The following is a 15206-nucleotide window of genomic DNA, read 5'->3' on the forward strand; positions in this document are numbered from 1 at the left end:
CCGTGATTCCTCACTCCACACAACGGTTCTCAACTGTTCAGTCGTCCAATGTTTACGCTCCTTACACCAAGCGAGGCGTCGTTTGGCATTTACCGGCTTGACATATGGCTTATGAGCAGCCGCTCGGACATAAAATGCAAGTTTTCTCACCTCCCGCCTTACTGTTATAGTATTTGCAGTGGTTCCAAATGCAGTTTGGAATTCCTGTGTGATGGTCTGCATAGACGTATGCGCCTATTACGCATTACGACCCTCTTCAACTGTCGTCGCTCTCTGTCAGTCAACAGACGAGGTCGGCTTGTACGCTTTTGTAGCTGTACGTGTCCCTTCACGTTTCCACTTCACTATCGCATCGGAAACAGTGGACCTAGTGGTGTCTAGGAGTATGGAAATCTCGCGTACAGACGTATGTCGCAAGTGACACGCAATCAGTTGACCATGTTCGAAGTCCGTGAGATCCACGGAGCACCCCATTCTGCTCTCTCACGACGTCTAATGACTACTGACGTCGCTGATACAGAGTATCTGGCAGTAGTTGGCAGCACAATGCACCTAATATGAGAAACGTATATTTTTGGTGGTGTCCGGATACTTTTGATCACATGGTGTATATGCGTGTAAGGCAGGATAAAACGTATCATTATGATAGTAATTGACTGTACTGGACAGAGCTTGGCTTTCGGTCCACGTGGAACGACATCCAATGATATCAAGCAAACTCGGAAGAATACGTGGTGTTGTTTACATCTGGTTTATTCTTTTGATGAACAGAGTATAACATGTTCAAATAACTTACGGGTTTGCTGCCGGGTGACGTCGTCGAACGCCGCCGATATTTCGACAGGAGCACATCCTGCCATTCTCAAGGCACAAATGCAAGGAAGAAAAAATGTGCAAGCAAATTTAATACCTCGGTTCACAGAGGAGAAACAAGGAAGACACCACACAGAACAAGTGTCAACACAACCGAAGGTAACCAACATCAGAATATCGGTAGTTACTATTAATCAACAGGTGAAGTAGCACTAGTTCTGTCCCTCTGTTTTTTGATGAGAGACAGCCGGATTCCAAGCAGCATTTAAACAAAATCCACCATCTCTGTTAATAAGGTTGCTTGATAGTCTGATTTCAACAGCTTCCTTAATAACACTATCCCAATAGCTGGACGTGCAAGCCAGAATCTCCGTGTTGTTGTATTCCATAGGATGACCGGTGACAAGGCAATGTTCTGCAATGGCGGATTTGCTCGGCTGTTGTAAGCGTGTGTGACGCTTATGTTGATTACACCGGTCTTCCACAGTCCTGATTGTCTGACCAATATATGATATGCCACAACTGCAAGGAATACGATAGACCCCAGCCTTACGCAAACCAAGATCATATTTTACGGACGCCAACAGGGCCTTAATCTTAGAAGGTGGTCGAAAAACACATTTCACATTATATTTCCGCAAAATACGGCCAATCCGGTTGGAAATGCTTCCTGCGTAAGGCAAAAAGGCCGTAGACTTAGGTGCCACTTCGACGCTATCGTCACTCACCCGTTACACAGAAGGCTGATGGCGCAATGCACGTTTGATCTGCCTCTCACTATAACCATTCTGACGAAAGGTGACTTCTAGATGTGATAGCTCAGCTGCCAAACTTTCAGGGTCTGAGATAACGTGGGCCCTGTGAACCAAGGTGCGAAGTACTCCTTCACGCTGAGCTGGATGGTACAACTATCAGCTCGCAGATACAAGTCAGTGTGGGTGGGCTTCCTATAAACAGAATGTCCCAACGTACCATCAGTCTTCCTTTTGACCAACGCATCAAGGAAGGGAAGGCATCCATTCTTTTCCATCTCCATAGTGAACTGAATATTCGAGTGGATTGAATTCAGATGTTCCAAAAACCGGTTTAAATTATCACTACCATGAGGCCACACAACAAAAGTATCGTCTACATATCTAAAAAACACGCAGGTTTCAAGGTCGCTGACGCCAATGCACGTTCGTCAAAGTCCTCCATAAACAAATTGGCCACAATAGGTGACAACGGGCTTCCCATTGCAACTCCATCAGTCTGTTAGTAGTACTGACCATTGAATAAAAAGTAAGTGGAAGTCAGCACATGTCGAAACAAATTTGCTAACTCGACACCAAACTTAACCTCACTTAGCTGCAACGAATCAGAGAGAGGAACGCGAGTGAAAAGAGAAACCACATCAAAACTGACTAAAATATCAGAGTCATTCAAACGCAATCCCTGCAATCGACGTAAGAAATCTGCAGAGTTCTTAATGTGGTGTTCACACCTACCTACTAGTGGGCTCAACAAACTAGCAAGATGTTTAGCTACACGATATGTCGGAGCACCAATATTAGAAACAATAGGCGTCAACGGGACAGCCTCGTTATGGGCCTTAGGGAGGCCACATAATCTAGGCGGTACAGCACAGTAAGAAGACTCTTGATAGTCTCCTGTAACAAAGAACTTTTCTTCAGGAGGTTATTTGTCTTTCTCTCAACACTCTTAGTAGGGTCAGCACCGATTTTGCGATACGCCGAATTAGAAAGTAGCCACTGCATCTTTTGAATGTAATCGTGCTTGTTTCTCCTCTGTGAACTGAGGTATTAAATTTGCTTGCACATTTTTTCTTCCTTGCATTTGTGCCTTGAGAATGGCAGGGTGTGCTCCTGTCGAAATATCGGCGGTGTTCGACGACGTCACCCGGCAGCAAACCCGTAAGTTATTTGATCATTCGATTCGCCGGGAAAAGTGAAGGTCTCACAGAGTATAACATGATGGTGGCAACAGCTGAACCTGTTTTCCTTTAGCTGTAAGTACGTAACGCTGCTTCGGCAGTGGAGGTGCGGCTGTGCGGTGACGGCCTGGCGCTGGCTGCGGTACTCACGCGGCGCTGCGTGCTGGCTCTGCTGACTCTGCTGGCTCTGCTGACTCTGCTGACTGCTGCCGCCGGGTGCCCGCTCTGCTGCTGCTGCTGCTGCTGCTCCTCGCTAGGGCGCGCCACCCCGCTGCCGTGCGACGCGGTCCGGCGGCGAGGCAGCGGCTGTCGTTCTGCTCTGGCGGCGGTGCGTCTGCTTCCGGCGGGCAACGCCCTCCCACCAGGCGAGGTGACAACACGGCAGGCCGGAACGCCGCCTGCCCCCGTGTACCGTGCAGTAGCGATGGGAAAACCGACCGCTTACAACCGACACCGGTATTTTAATTCTGAATTACGAATTAAGTCCAAAAAGCTGCTACTATTTCCAGATGTTTATTTAATCGCGACAGGCCTGTTTCAGCACTATTGCCATCATCTGGCGATCTATAACATCGCTGGTTACTGGCTCAAGCGTTTTTTTACGTCTTTTAAAGTTATTTTATGACGTAGGTTTCGTAGGCTATATTTGTTGGAAGTTATAGCCTTAATTTTATTTGTTGTGTCTTTACACGACTTATATCGAGCTCAATTATTCAAAATTAGTCTTAATCGCATTTATTATTATTATTGAAGTGTTGGCAGAAGAGCCAACACCATGTTGCTAGAGGAGGCCGAAATGCACGCTTTATAATTTCAATATTAACTGGTAACGGCGCCTTACTAGGTCGTAGCAAATGACGTAGCTGAAGGCTATGCTAACTATCGTCTCGGCAAATGAGAGCGTAATTTGTCAGTGAACCTTTCCTAGCAAAGTCGGCTGTACAACTGGGGCGAGTGCTAGGACGTCTGTCTAGACCTGCCGTGTGGTGGCGCTCGGTCTGCAATCACTGACAGTGGCGACACGCGGGTCAGACGTATACTACCAGAGCGCGGCCGATTTCAAGGCTACCACCTAGCAAGTGTGGTGTCTGGCGGTGACATCACTATTATTATACCGCCAGCCGGTTTCAACCCGACGTAGCGGTCATCTTCTGGGCGTTTACACTGTGAAATTATGGATATCCGTCAGAAAGACACCATTATACAACAGCTAAAATTACATAAATTTAAAATATGTTACCCATTGGTCGACTGCTGGTGGTGTCAGTCCTGTCTACATAACGGCAGGAAACTATGCGAGACTAATCCTTCGTATGGGCTTAAATAGCGTGCTGAGATCACGTAAATAGACGGCAACACCCCCAGCGGCGATCAACGGCATTTAATACAGTTTACTATATGTAAATTTAAGTGACAGTAAATAATAAAAAACGGAGCCATTCCATTTAAAAAGAGTTACATTTATAGTTTTAGTTATAAAATAATAACAAATGTTCCGTAGTCAACTCGTAAAATTCGTAAAAGTATATCATATTATATGCCATAATATAAAGTAAAACAATTTGTGAAACACAAAAACTGGTGTCGTCTTGTATTATAATATATCTATTCGTACATTTACGTAGAAAACATTTGAGTCAATTTATTAAAACGGCTAATATGGAAGTACTACAAAGCTCTCTACTCCTTGTGATGAGGAAGCCGTTGCCATGGATTATAGAGCGTATATCAGGCGCCCTCTAGTCTGTGTAGGGAGGACGCCGTAGTCATTGTACCAGCTGGTGTGTTCGTATGGTGTTATCTTTGCCCTCGCTTTATTTTCCCTTATTAAGAAAACATAATTACTGACAAACTTCAGAAATTCAAACTCGCATATAGCATTTCCCTCAAAAATACATATAATGGAAACAGTTTCCAATAAAGGGTGACTTAATGACACTTCAACATTAGTGCCTAGCTAAGATCCAGTTACATAACATTACAGAACCACTTACATAAAAAACTACAGCGGAAATACTGATCTTTAAAAAGGAATGTTCACGTGCTCAGACGTGTTTATAAAAGACTACTAGAAAGAGCTGCGCAAGGAACTCAGCAGATGCTATGCAATTTAATGTTTAGCCAGTTGCCAGTCGCTAATATTTAAGGAAACAGGTCCGTATAAGAACAGGTTACATACAATATACATTTATATATCTACCAGCTTAACCCGACTTGGCGGAAGGAAGGTAAATACTAAACTTTGGGAGGCGGTATGTGAACAACTCCCGGTAGTGGCCAGGTTCTTAAACACTGCCAGGCCTAGACCTCGGATGATGCCAAGGCGCAATTCACAAAGACATTCCAATAACTCTGAAGCATTGAAACACTCTGCAGAACCTTTGTCTCGATATATGGGTAAGCGTGTAAAGGAGCACGTTACTCTACTGACAAATTCGCAACTTTGACCTTAAGCATTTTACACATGGACAATTGTATTAATAGAGTGCATGCTTTGAAAACGCGAACATAAAATCATTTGATTACAAAAAACACAGAGTACTAGTAAAACTTCAAAAAAAACTTTCAAATAATGGCCACCATTTAACTAGACCAAATGAACTCTTACACACCATGTTAAAGTTCGACTACGGAAGTCCCACCATAATAATAAAATTTAAATGCCTCTGAGTGCGTCGGTCAACAAAACGCAATTACGACCACTTAATTCATATCACGTACACAATACGAAGGAGCGGGTTCCACAGCTTCACTGCTTCACTTCAAATTTTGTTCCCAGCGAAGTCACAGAACTTGTATCTCCAAGCTGCCCATGTCGCCAAAACGCCCGACCAACTTCACACCACAACATATAACGGTCATCAGGTCGTTCGGCAGCCGTTGACACTCGTCTCCCAGCGAATGTCACGAGATCTCGAGGATTACCCATCGAAGGCTAACAACGCAAATCTCTTCGCCCGCCGACCCGGAAGATAAGACACGCGAAAAGCAAAGATAGCTTAGCTCAACCACAATCGATCTCAACGATACACGAACAAAACAACACTGGCGCCAGCTCGCCAGGGCTCACTTGGCTCATTTCTCTAATTCCTGTCGAACTGAAGAACGGAAATGCCTAATAACCATTACGAATACCAAACCTTAGAGCCTATATCACTATTGCAACAAATGAGAAATATTTACCTTTTCTATTATACCTACACCAACGGATGGCTTGGGCCTCTCTGACTTTTAGAAGAGCAACTGTCTCATAAATATAGTAACAATGCCGCCAAAACATGCACTGCCATACTAACAGTTACACACAAATTTCAAACGAAAGTAGAAGGGAGAAAGGAACAGTAGTGTCATCTCTTGTTATTTGGCGACCTTCTTTATTCCCTTGCACGTCTGACAGACCCATCCCATCTGACACAGGCCTAGAATGGCAGTTTAGTATTGTAGGTTTGTATAATAATTATGTATACTAATTATGTATAATAATTATGTGTTATTTAGGTTGGTTATTTATGGAAATAGAGCAAGCGAATAACTGCAATTACTTGGGAAGTGTAATAATGGATGATATGTATTACTCAACAGAAATTAGGAAAAGAATTGCAATGGTAAAAGAAGGATTCAAAAGGAAACATAAATTACTTTGTGGACCTCTAAACAAAGATCTGAGGAAAAGACTTGCCAAATGTTACATCTGGAGCATTGCGCTATATGGTGCGGAGACCTGGACATTGAGGAAAGAAGATGAAAGAAGATTGGAAGCACTAGAGATGTGGATATGGAGAAAAATTGGAAGACCGAGTAAGGAATGAAGAAGTATTAAGAAGAGTTGGAGAAGAAAGAAATATGCTGAAAGTTATCAAAAAGAGAAAACGGAACTGGATTTGACATTGTTTGAGGAGGGACTGTTTATTGAAGGAAGGAATAGAAGGAATGGTGGAGGGGAAAAAGGGGAAGAGGAAAAAGAAGATATCAAATGCTGGACAATATAAAAGGATACAAATATTCAGAAATGAAAAGAGTGGCTGTGGACAGACAAAAGCAGAAGAGGCTTAACAAATGACAAGACCTGCCGTAAGGCAGAATACCATACTACTATGGTTGCTCAAAGCATAAAAATACGTAAAGACTTACTACAGGTTACGTGAAGATTTTAGAGACTTTGACACGTCAAGCCACGATATTTGGTAGCGGCAGCAGTCGAACAAGGAGAACCGGCACGTGTGTCTACATTGGTCACACTTCTGCCCAACGTGAAAAGCAGAGATCAACGACCGAAGAGTCAGTGGCCGTCCTAGAAACTTAGCGACATTGGCAAAAACACCGAACAAATACCTCCGACAAACGGGCGTGTGGGGGCCCTTTGATCAGGTCCTTCGAGGGGCGAAAGAATACACGAAGAACCGCCGCGTGGACGGACAGACCGATGGTTGTATGCTAACGGGGACCTAGAAAAGACGGATAGGCTCCGTCCCCGCCGCAGCCGCAGTGGTCCACAACCCCACGGCGACTACCGCAGTCCACTTCACCCCTCCGCCGCCCCACACCGAACCCAGGGTTACTGTGCGGTTCGGCCCCCGGTGGACCCCCAGGGAACGTCTCACACCACACGAGTGTAACCCCTATGTTTCCGTGGTAGAGTAATGGTGGTGTACACGTACGAGGAGAACTTGTTTGCGTAGCAATCGCCGACTTGGTGTAGCTGAGACGGAATAAGGGGAACCAGTCCACATTCGCAGAGGCAAATGGAAAACCGCCTAAAAGCCATCCACAGGCTGGCCGGCTCACCGGACCTCGACACAAGTCCTCCGGGCGGATTCGTGCCGGGGACCAGGCGCTCCTTCCCGTCCGGAAAGCCGTGCAGACCGAAGGTTAGTCAGCGAACGTTATACTTCGCTATAACGACTTAGCCGCTACTCCTGTTCGACAGTAGAAGATGCCGGCACCGCGCCAACAGGTCAACGCAGAAGGTGCTACCCAGATGTCAGCAGAAAGAACATGTGGTACTTACCCAGGGGGTTGGTGGGGACGAAGGGACTGCGGCCTCACCTGTGAACCTAGAGGTTGATGAACTCCGCCAGAAGACGCCGAAACTGAGGGTCGCTGGTTCGATTCCGGTACGGTACCATAGCTGCTTGTTAAGAATGCAATGAGCGAACTCACAAGGAGAAGACCGCGCCGCCGCCGCACTGTGTCACGGGTACGGTACTGAATGGAAGAATACGCAGCATGGCACTCCGCTGCAACACGAGCCATCGTCGCATCAGCGGTCACCGGAATCTGCACGCTATGACTCCGCCGCTCCGCAGCCGCGGGGAATTGAGTGAGTTAAAACACATTGTTTCACTCTGTTTGTTTAAAGGGTCTTATGTCTCAGTACTAAGGAATGACGAGATACGTTTGAAGTTCTCTAACGATATAGATACAGGAATAAGGAATAGCGCAGTAGGCAGGACAGTTGAAGAGAAATGGACATCTCTAAAAAGGGCATCACAGAAGTTGGGAAGGAAAACATAGGTACAAAGAAGGTAGCTGCGAAGAAACCATGGGTAACAGAAGAAATACTTCAGTTGATTGATAAAAGGAGGAAGTACAAACATGTTCCGGGAAAATCAGGAATACAGAAATACAAGTCGCTGAGGAATGAAATAAATAGGAAGTGCAGGGAAGCTAAGAAGAAATGGCTGCAGGAAAAATGTGAAGACATCGAAAAAGATATGATTGTCGGAAGGACAGGCTCAGCATACAAGAAAGTCAAAACAACCTTTGATGACATTAAAAGCAACGGTGGTAACATTAAGAGTGCAATGGGAATTCCACTGTTAAAGGCAGAGGAGAGAGCTGATAGGTGGAAAGAATACATTGAAAGCCTCTATGAGGGTGAAGATTTGTCTGATGTGATAGAAGAAGAAACAGGAGTCGATTTAGAAGAGATAGGGGATCCAGTATTAGAATCGGAATTTAAAAGAGCTTTGGAGGACTTACGGTCAAATAAGGCAGAAGGGATAGATAACATTCCATCAGAATTTCTAAAATCATTGGGGGAAGTGGCAACAAGACGACTATTCACGTTGGTGTGTAGAATATATGAGTCTGGATATATACCATCTGACTTTTGGAAAAGCATCATCCACACAATTCCGAAGACGGCAAGAGCTGACAAGTGCGAGAATTATCGCTCATGCATCGAAGCTGCTTACAAGAAGAATATACAGAAGAATGGAAAAGAAAATTGAGAATGCGCTAGGTGACGATCAGTTTGGCTTTAGGAAAAGTAAAGGGACGAGAGAGGCAATTCTGACGTTACGGCTAATAATGGAAGCAAGGCTAAAGAAAAATCAAGACACTTTCATAGGATTTGTCGACCTGGAAAAAGCGTTCGACAATATAAAATGGTACAAGCTGTTCGAGATTCTGAAAAAAGTAGGGGTAAGCTATAGGGAGAGACGGGTCATATACAATATGTACAACAACCAAGAGGGAATAATAAGAGTGGACGATCAAGAACGAAGTGCTCATATTAAGAAGGGTGTAAGACAAGGCTGTAGCCTTTCGCCCCTACTCTTCAATCTGTACATCGAGGAAGCAATGATGGAAATAAAAGAAAGGTTCAGGAGTGGAATTAAAATACAAGGGGAAAGGATATCAATGATACGGTTCGCTGATGACATTGCTATCCTGAGTGAAAGTGAAGAAGAATTAAATGATCTGCTGAACGGAATGGACAGTCTAATGAGTACACAGTATGGTTTGAGAGTAAATCGGAGAAAGACGAAGGTAATGAGAAGTAGTAGAAATGAGAACAGCGAGAAACTTAACATCAGGATTGATGGTCACGAAGTCAATGAAGTTAAGGAATTCTGCTACCTAGGCAGTAAAATAACCAATGACGGACGGAGCAAGGAGGACATCGAAAGCAGACTCGCTATGGCAAAAAAGGCATTTCTGGCCAAGAGAAGTCTACTAATATCAAATACCGGCCTTAATTCGAGGAAGAAATTTCTGAGGATGTACGTCTGGAGTACAGCATTGTATGGTAGTGAAACATGGACTGTGGGAAAACCGAAACAGAGGAGAATCGAAGCATTTGAGATGTGGTGCTATAGACGAATGTTGAAAATTAGGTGGACTGATAAGGTAAGGAATGAGGAGGTTCTACGCAGAATCGGAGAGGAAAGGAATATGTGGAAAACACTGATAAGGAGGAGGGACAGGATGATAGGACATCTGCTAAGACATGAGGGAATGACTTCCATGGTACTAGAGGGAGCTGTAGAGGGCAAAAACTGTAGAGGAAGACAGAGATTGGAATACGTCAAGCAAATAATTGAGGACGTAGGTTGCAAGTGCTACTCTGAGATGAAGAGGTTAGCACAGGAAAGGAATTCGTCGCGGGCCGCATCAAACCAGTCAGTAGACTGATGACCAAAAAAAAAGTCTCAGTAAATGACTGTTAGTTGGAACCATCAATGTTTCACACTTATGCTCAGCGCCAAGGAAAGAGTCCATTCCGCCGCCCACAAAGTGTAGTTTTTCCTCGCGCGATCCCTGACAAAATACAGGGTTTGTATAGAAAGTAATGAGACTGAGCTTGTGAATCAAAATTTATTGTAGATATCGCTACAACCGTTTAGTATTCTTCGATGTATGACCCCTGAGAGTCAACATGCAAGATTTCCAAGCTTCAAACGCTGCAGCGAACGCGGAGTCCGGGATGGCCTTCGAAGCCCTCTTTGTGGCGGCTTGAGCTCCCTCAGGGTCCCATGACGGTGTCCTTTCACGGAAGTTTTTAGCTTAGGAATCAAAAGAAAGTGTGGCGGGGTCACACCGGGACTGTAGGAGGGATGGGGAATCAATGGAATCCCTTTCTTGGCCATGTAATTGGCCGCCATGAAGCAGGTCGCGTTGCAGCTTCCAGTCATCGCTGGCCTCACGCGATGGACCCTAGCTTTCAGTCTCTTGAGCTCTTAGCAATAAAAAGCGCCGTTGACATGTTGGGCTTGTGGCACAAGCTCGTGATGAACCACGCCCATGATGTCGAAAAACACAATCAGCATGGCTTTCACGTTCGATTTGCTCATGTGAGCCTTTTTTGGACGTGGGGACGCTGCGATGTGCCCTACGGCACTCGTGGGCTCTGTCTCCAGGTCGCACTGAAACACCTAGGTTTCGTGACCTATTCCAGATCAGCTTCAAGGCTCTGGAGATTGTCTTGGCAGGCGTCCACATGCGCTTGCCTCTGAATGTGTGACAAAATCTTCGGGACCATCTTGTTGCAGATTTTCCTCATCGACAATTCTTTGGTAATGATGTTGTGTCTGAGGCCGTCTGCTATCATCCTGATACTCATCCGACGATCGGTGTTCAATAAAACGCTCACACGGTCGATGTTTACGTCAGTTTTGCTGTTTGATGGTCGTCCAGAGCAGTCCTCCTCCTCAACGTTGCCCCGGCCCTCTTTGAAGCTCTTCACCCACCTGAAAACTTCAGCTTTCGACAGGCAATCATCGCCGTAGGCTTGCTGACACGTATCCAACGTATATTCGATTTTCCTAGTTTCACACAAAACTTGATGGCCTAACGTTGCTCGATCGTGTGCTGCATGTTGAGACGTGTCCATTCAATCCACGATGCTGCTGAGACAAGAGCCCGCAGCCAACTGGCACGCCGAGCGTTTTCAGCTTGACCCACCTCCCTCCACCACCACCACCGCCACCACCATCTGTTCCCCCCTCCCACCCCACCCCCCACTCCCCAGCGAAAGCTTGCTACGAAGTACAATAGTGTCAGCAAAAAACCAGTCTCATTACTTTTTATACAATCCCTGTAATGACCTTTGCTCCCCTCGTTCACTAAGCCATGACCCACTACAGTATGACAATACCGTGACAACAGAGATCTCTTGGTGCCTCCAGCAGTTGAGGGTCCACAAATATGCTGGAACTAGACGCCTGTCGTCCAGATTAGCGGAGTATTTTTCCCACTACCCTAAAACCTCCACTTGGCTATCCGCGCAGTCTATCGCGCTGCTTCCCGAGCGGGAAGGAGTGCCGGCCCCCGGCATGCATCCGCCTGGAGGATTAGTGTCGAGGTCCAGTGTGCCGGTCAGCCTGTGGATGGTTTTTAAGGTGGTTTTCCAGCTGCCTTGGCTAATGCGGGCTGGTTCCCCTTATTCTGCCTCAGTTACACTATGTCAGCGATTGCTGTGTAAACACTCTCTGCTCATAAGTGTACACCTTGATTACTCTACTGTATGGCTGAGGCCTGTTGTGAGGTTGGGAACCACTCAGGGCTACGGCAGGATGAAACCTCTCCATCGTTTCTAGATCCCTGCTTTAGTACACAATACACGCACCCTAAGAGCTTTACTCCTCAAGCTGTTTGCGTCTGTTATTTCATAGATCAGAACATATTAGTGAGTTATCACACCCGTATGTACGGACAACATCACAGACCTGAAACCTGTGACTCCTTGACAGAATTGGTAGCCCTTTCGCACAGATGACAGCAGAACTTTTTGTTTTGTTCACCATGGTGGAAGGAACGTGCAGGGTTTCCGCAAATGCCCTCAGTTGAATCGCGTAGTGGAATTTTCTGATGGACATCAGATTCGCCATTCACTGTAGAAATTATTTATTGCACAACTGTAGTTTCTGTCTGTGGTTCATCTTCAAGTGGCACTTGTATACATATACTACTTGACGTCTTCAGACATCTACGTGTGTAAATTCTAACATGTTTTGAAGCAAAATCTTCTGCGTTACCACTTGAAATCTGCAGTATTAAAATAAATAGTTTGTACAGTGTACGGCGGAAATGACGTCGTTTAGAAAATTCTGCATGACTGAACCGCGACGATGAGAAGTTAATCAGTACAGTGGAATGTTTGAAGATTCCATTCCACTGCGTCCACTGTGAATTGAACTTAATTGTGCCCCTGTGTTGATTCACCTTGAGGTGTTGAGCTGGCCAATTTGAATACTTCGGACGAACATTAGTGGTAAATTGCCGTTTGTGACTACAGCGTCTTAAAGAGTTTTTTTCTTCTTTTTAATTATATTGGACCACGCACCTCGGTGAGTTATTAATAACGACAGAGCAACACGAGGTCCCTAAACTTTTGAGCGGCTACACATCCCTAGCCGGGATTCCACGCTCCTTTACAAGTCGTAAAAACAGTTGCAGCTCGCTGAGTAACGGCTGCCGCGGGCGCGTGTATCAAACGGGCGAGTGTGTGTGTGCGGTTGGTCGAGACTCGGGTCGAACAGGCCGCAGGTAAGGCGCCGGGCAGAGGCGGCCTGCCGACGGCGGGGAACCCCCGCCGCGCGGCCACCCGGCGGCCATGTTGGCGGCCCGCGGAGGTGTCGCCGCCCCGTGGCGGGTGGCCGAACCGGCCGCGCGGCGCCTGACGCACGACCCGCCGCGGCCGTAAAGCAAGCGGGACCGTCCGAACGCGCGCCACGGAATTATGCTTTAATTGACAAAACACTTGTAACGGAAACCGCTTTCCGGGGAACGCGCGTCGAGGGGGCGCGCTTTAATGAGTTTCTGAAACGGACAACAGCCGCTTTCGGAAAATATCAGCGCCGTGAGAAAGAGTGGTGATAGGCATCGGCTGCGGCGGGCGGTCGGACAGAAAAAGTCGCCCCCCGGGCTCGTACGTCGCGGCAGGGGGCGCGCGCGGTCAACGACTCGCGGCCAGCCAGCCTCGCGCTTGCGCCGTGGGACCGCCACTAGCTGGGTCCTCTCCGCGCTCCGCCCGCGACGGCGAGATAACGCTGCTGCTGGCGTTTCTATCACCGCCGGGTTTTGGCACCGCCAGCTCTCCTCGAGTGTTGGAAACAGCACGCAAGGTGATACACACCGGCCAACATCCAGTTCCCACTGCCATCTATTTATGACGCTGTTTTCTTCGTCTTATATCCAACTGTAGCGACACACGAGGCAATAGCTCTCTCCCTCTCTCTCTCTCCTTATTGCTCCAGCCTACATCTACATCTACATCTACATTTATACTCCGCAAGCCACCCAACGGTGTGTGGCAGAGGGCACTTTACGTACCACTGTCATTACCTCCCTTTTCTGTTTCAGTCGCGTATGGTCCGCGGGAAGAACGACTGTCTGAAAGCCTCCGTGCGCGCTCGAATCTCTCTAATTTTACACCCGTCATCGGGAGGTATAAGTAGGGGAAGCAATATATTCGATACCTCATCCAGAAACGCATCCTCTTGAAACCTGGCGAGCAAGCTACACCGCGATGCAGAGCGCCTCTCTTGCAGAATCTGCCACTTCAACTTGCTAAACATCTCCGTAACGCTATCACGGTTACCAAATAACCCTGCGACGAAACGCGCCGCTCTTCGTTGGATCTTCTCTATCTCCTCCGTCAACCCGACCTGGTACGGATCCCACACTGATGAGCAATACTCAAGTATGGGTCGAACGAGTGTTTTGTAAGCCACCTCCTTTGTTGATGGACTAAATTTTCTAACGACTCTCCCAATGAATCTCAACCTGGTACCCGCCTTACCAACAATTACTTTCATATGATCATTCCACTTCAAATCGTTCCGCACGCATACTCAGATATTTTACAGAAGTGTTTGTTCCGCTATCATATAATCATACAATAAACGATCCTTCTTTCTATGTCTTCGCAATACATTACATTTGTCTATGTTAAGGGTCAGTTGCCACTTCCTGCACCAAGTGCCTATCCGCTGCAGATCTTCCTGCATTTCGCTACAATTTTCTAATCCTGCAACTTCTCTGTGTACTACAGCATCATCCGCGAAAAGCCGCAAGGAACTTCCGACACTATCTACTAGGTCATTTATAAATATTGTGTAAAGGAATGGTCCCATAACACTCCCCTGTGGCACGCCCGAGGTTACTTTAACGTCTGTAGACGTTTCTCCATTGATAACAACATGCTGTGTTCTCTTTGCTAAAAACTCTTCAATCCAGCCACACAGCTGGTCTGATATTCCGTAGGCTCTTACTTTGTTTATCAGGCGACAGTGCGGAACTGTATCGAACGCCTTCTGGAAATCAAGGAAAATAGCACCTACCTGGGAGCCTGTATCTAATTATTTTCTGGGTCTCATGAACAAATAAAGCGAGTTAGGTCTCACACGATCGCTGTTTTCGGAATCCATGTTGATTCCCACAGCGCATATTCTGGGTTTCCAAAAACGACATGATACGCGAGCAAAAAACATGTTCTAAAATTCTACAACAGGACGTCAGAGATATAGGTCTATAGTTTTGCGCATCTGCTCGACGACCCTTCTTGAAGACTGGGACTACCTGTGCTCTTTTCCAATCATTTGGAACCTTCCGTTCCTCTAGAGACTTGCGGTACACGGCTGTTAGAGAGGGGGCAAGTTCTTTCGCGTACTCTGTGTAGAATCGAACTGGTATCCCGCCAGGTCCAGTGGACTTTCCTCTGTTGAGTGATTCC

Source organism: Schistocerca piceifrons, chromosome 9, assembly GCF_021461385.2.
Source record: "Schistocerca piceifrons isolate TAMUIC-IGC-003096 chromosome 9, iqSchPice1.1, whole genome shotgun sequence".
Lineage (NCBI taxonomy): Eukaryota > Metazoa > Arthropoda > Insecta > Orthoptera > Acrididae > Schistocerca > Schistocerca piceifrons.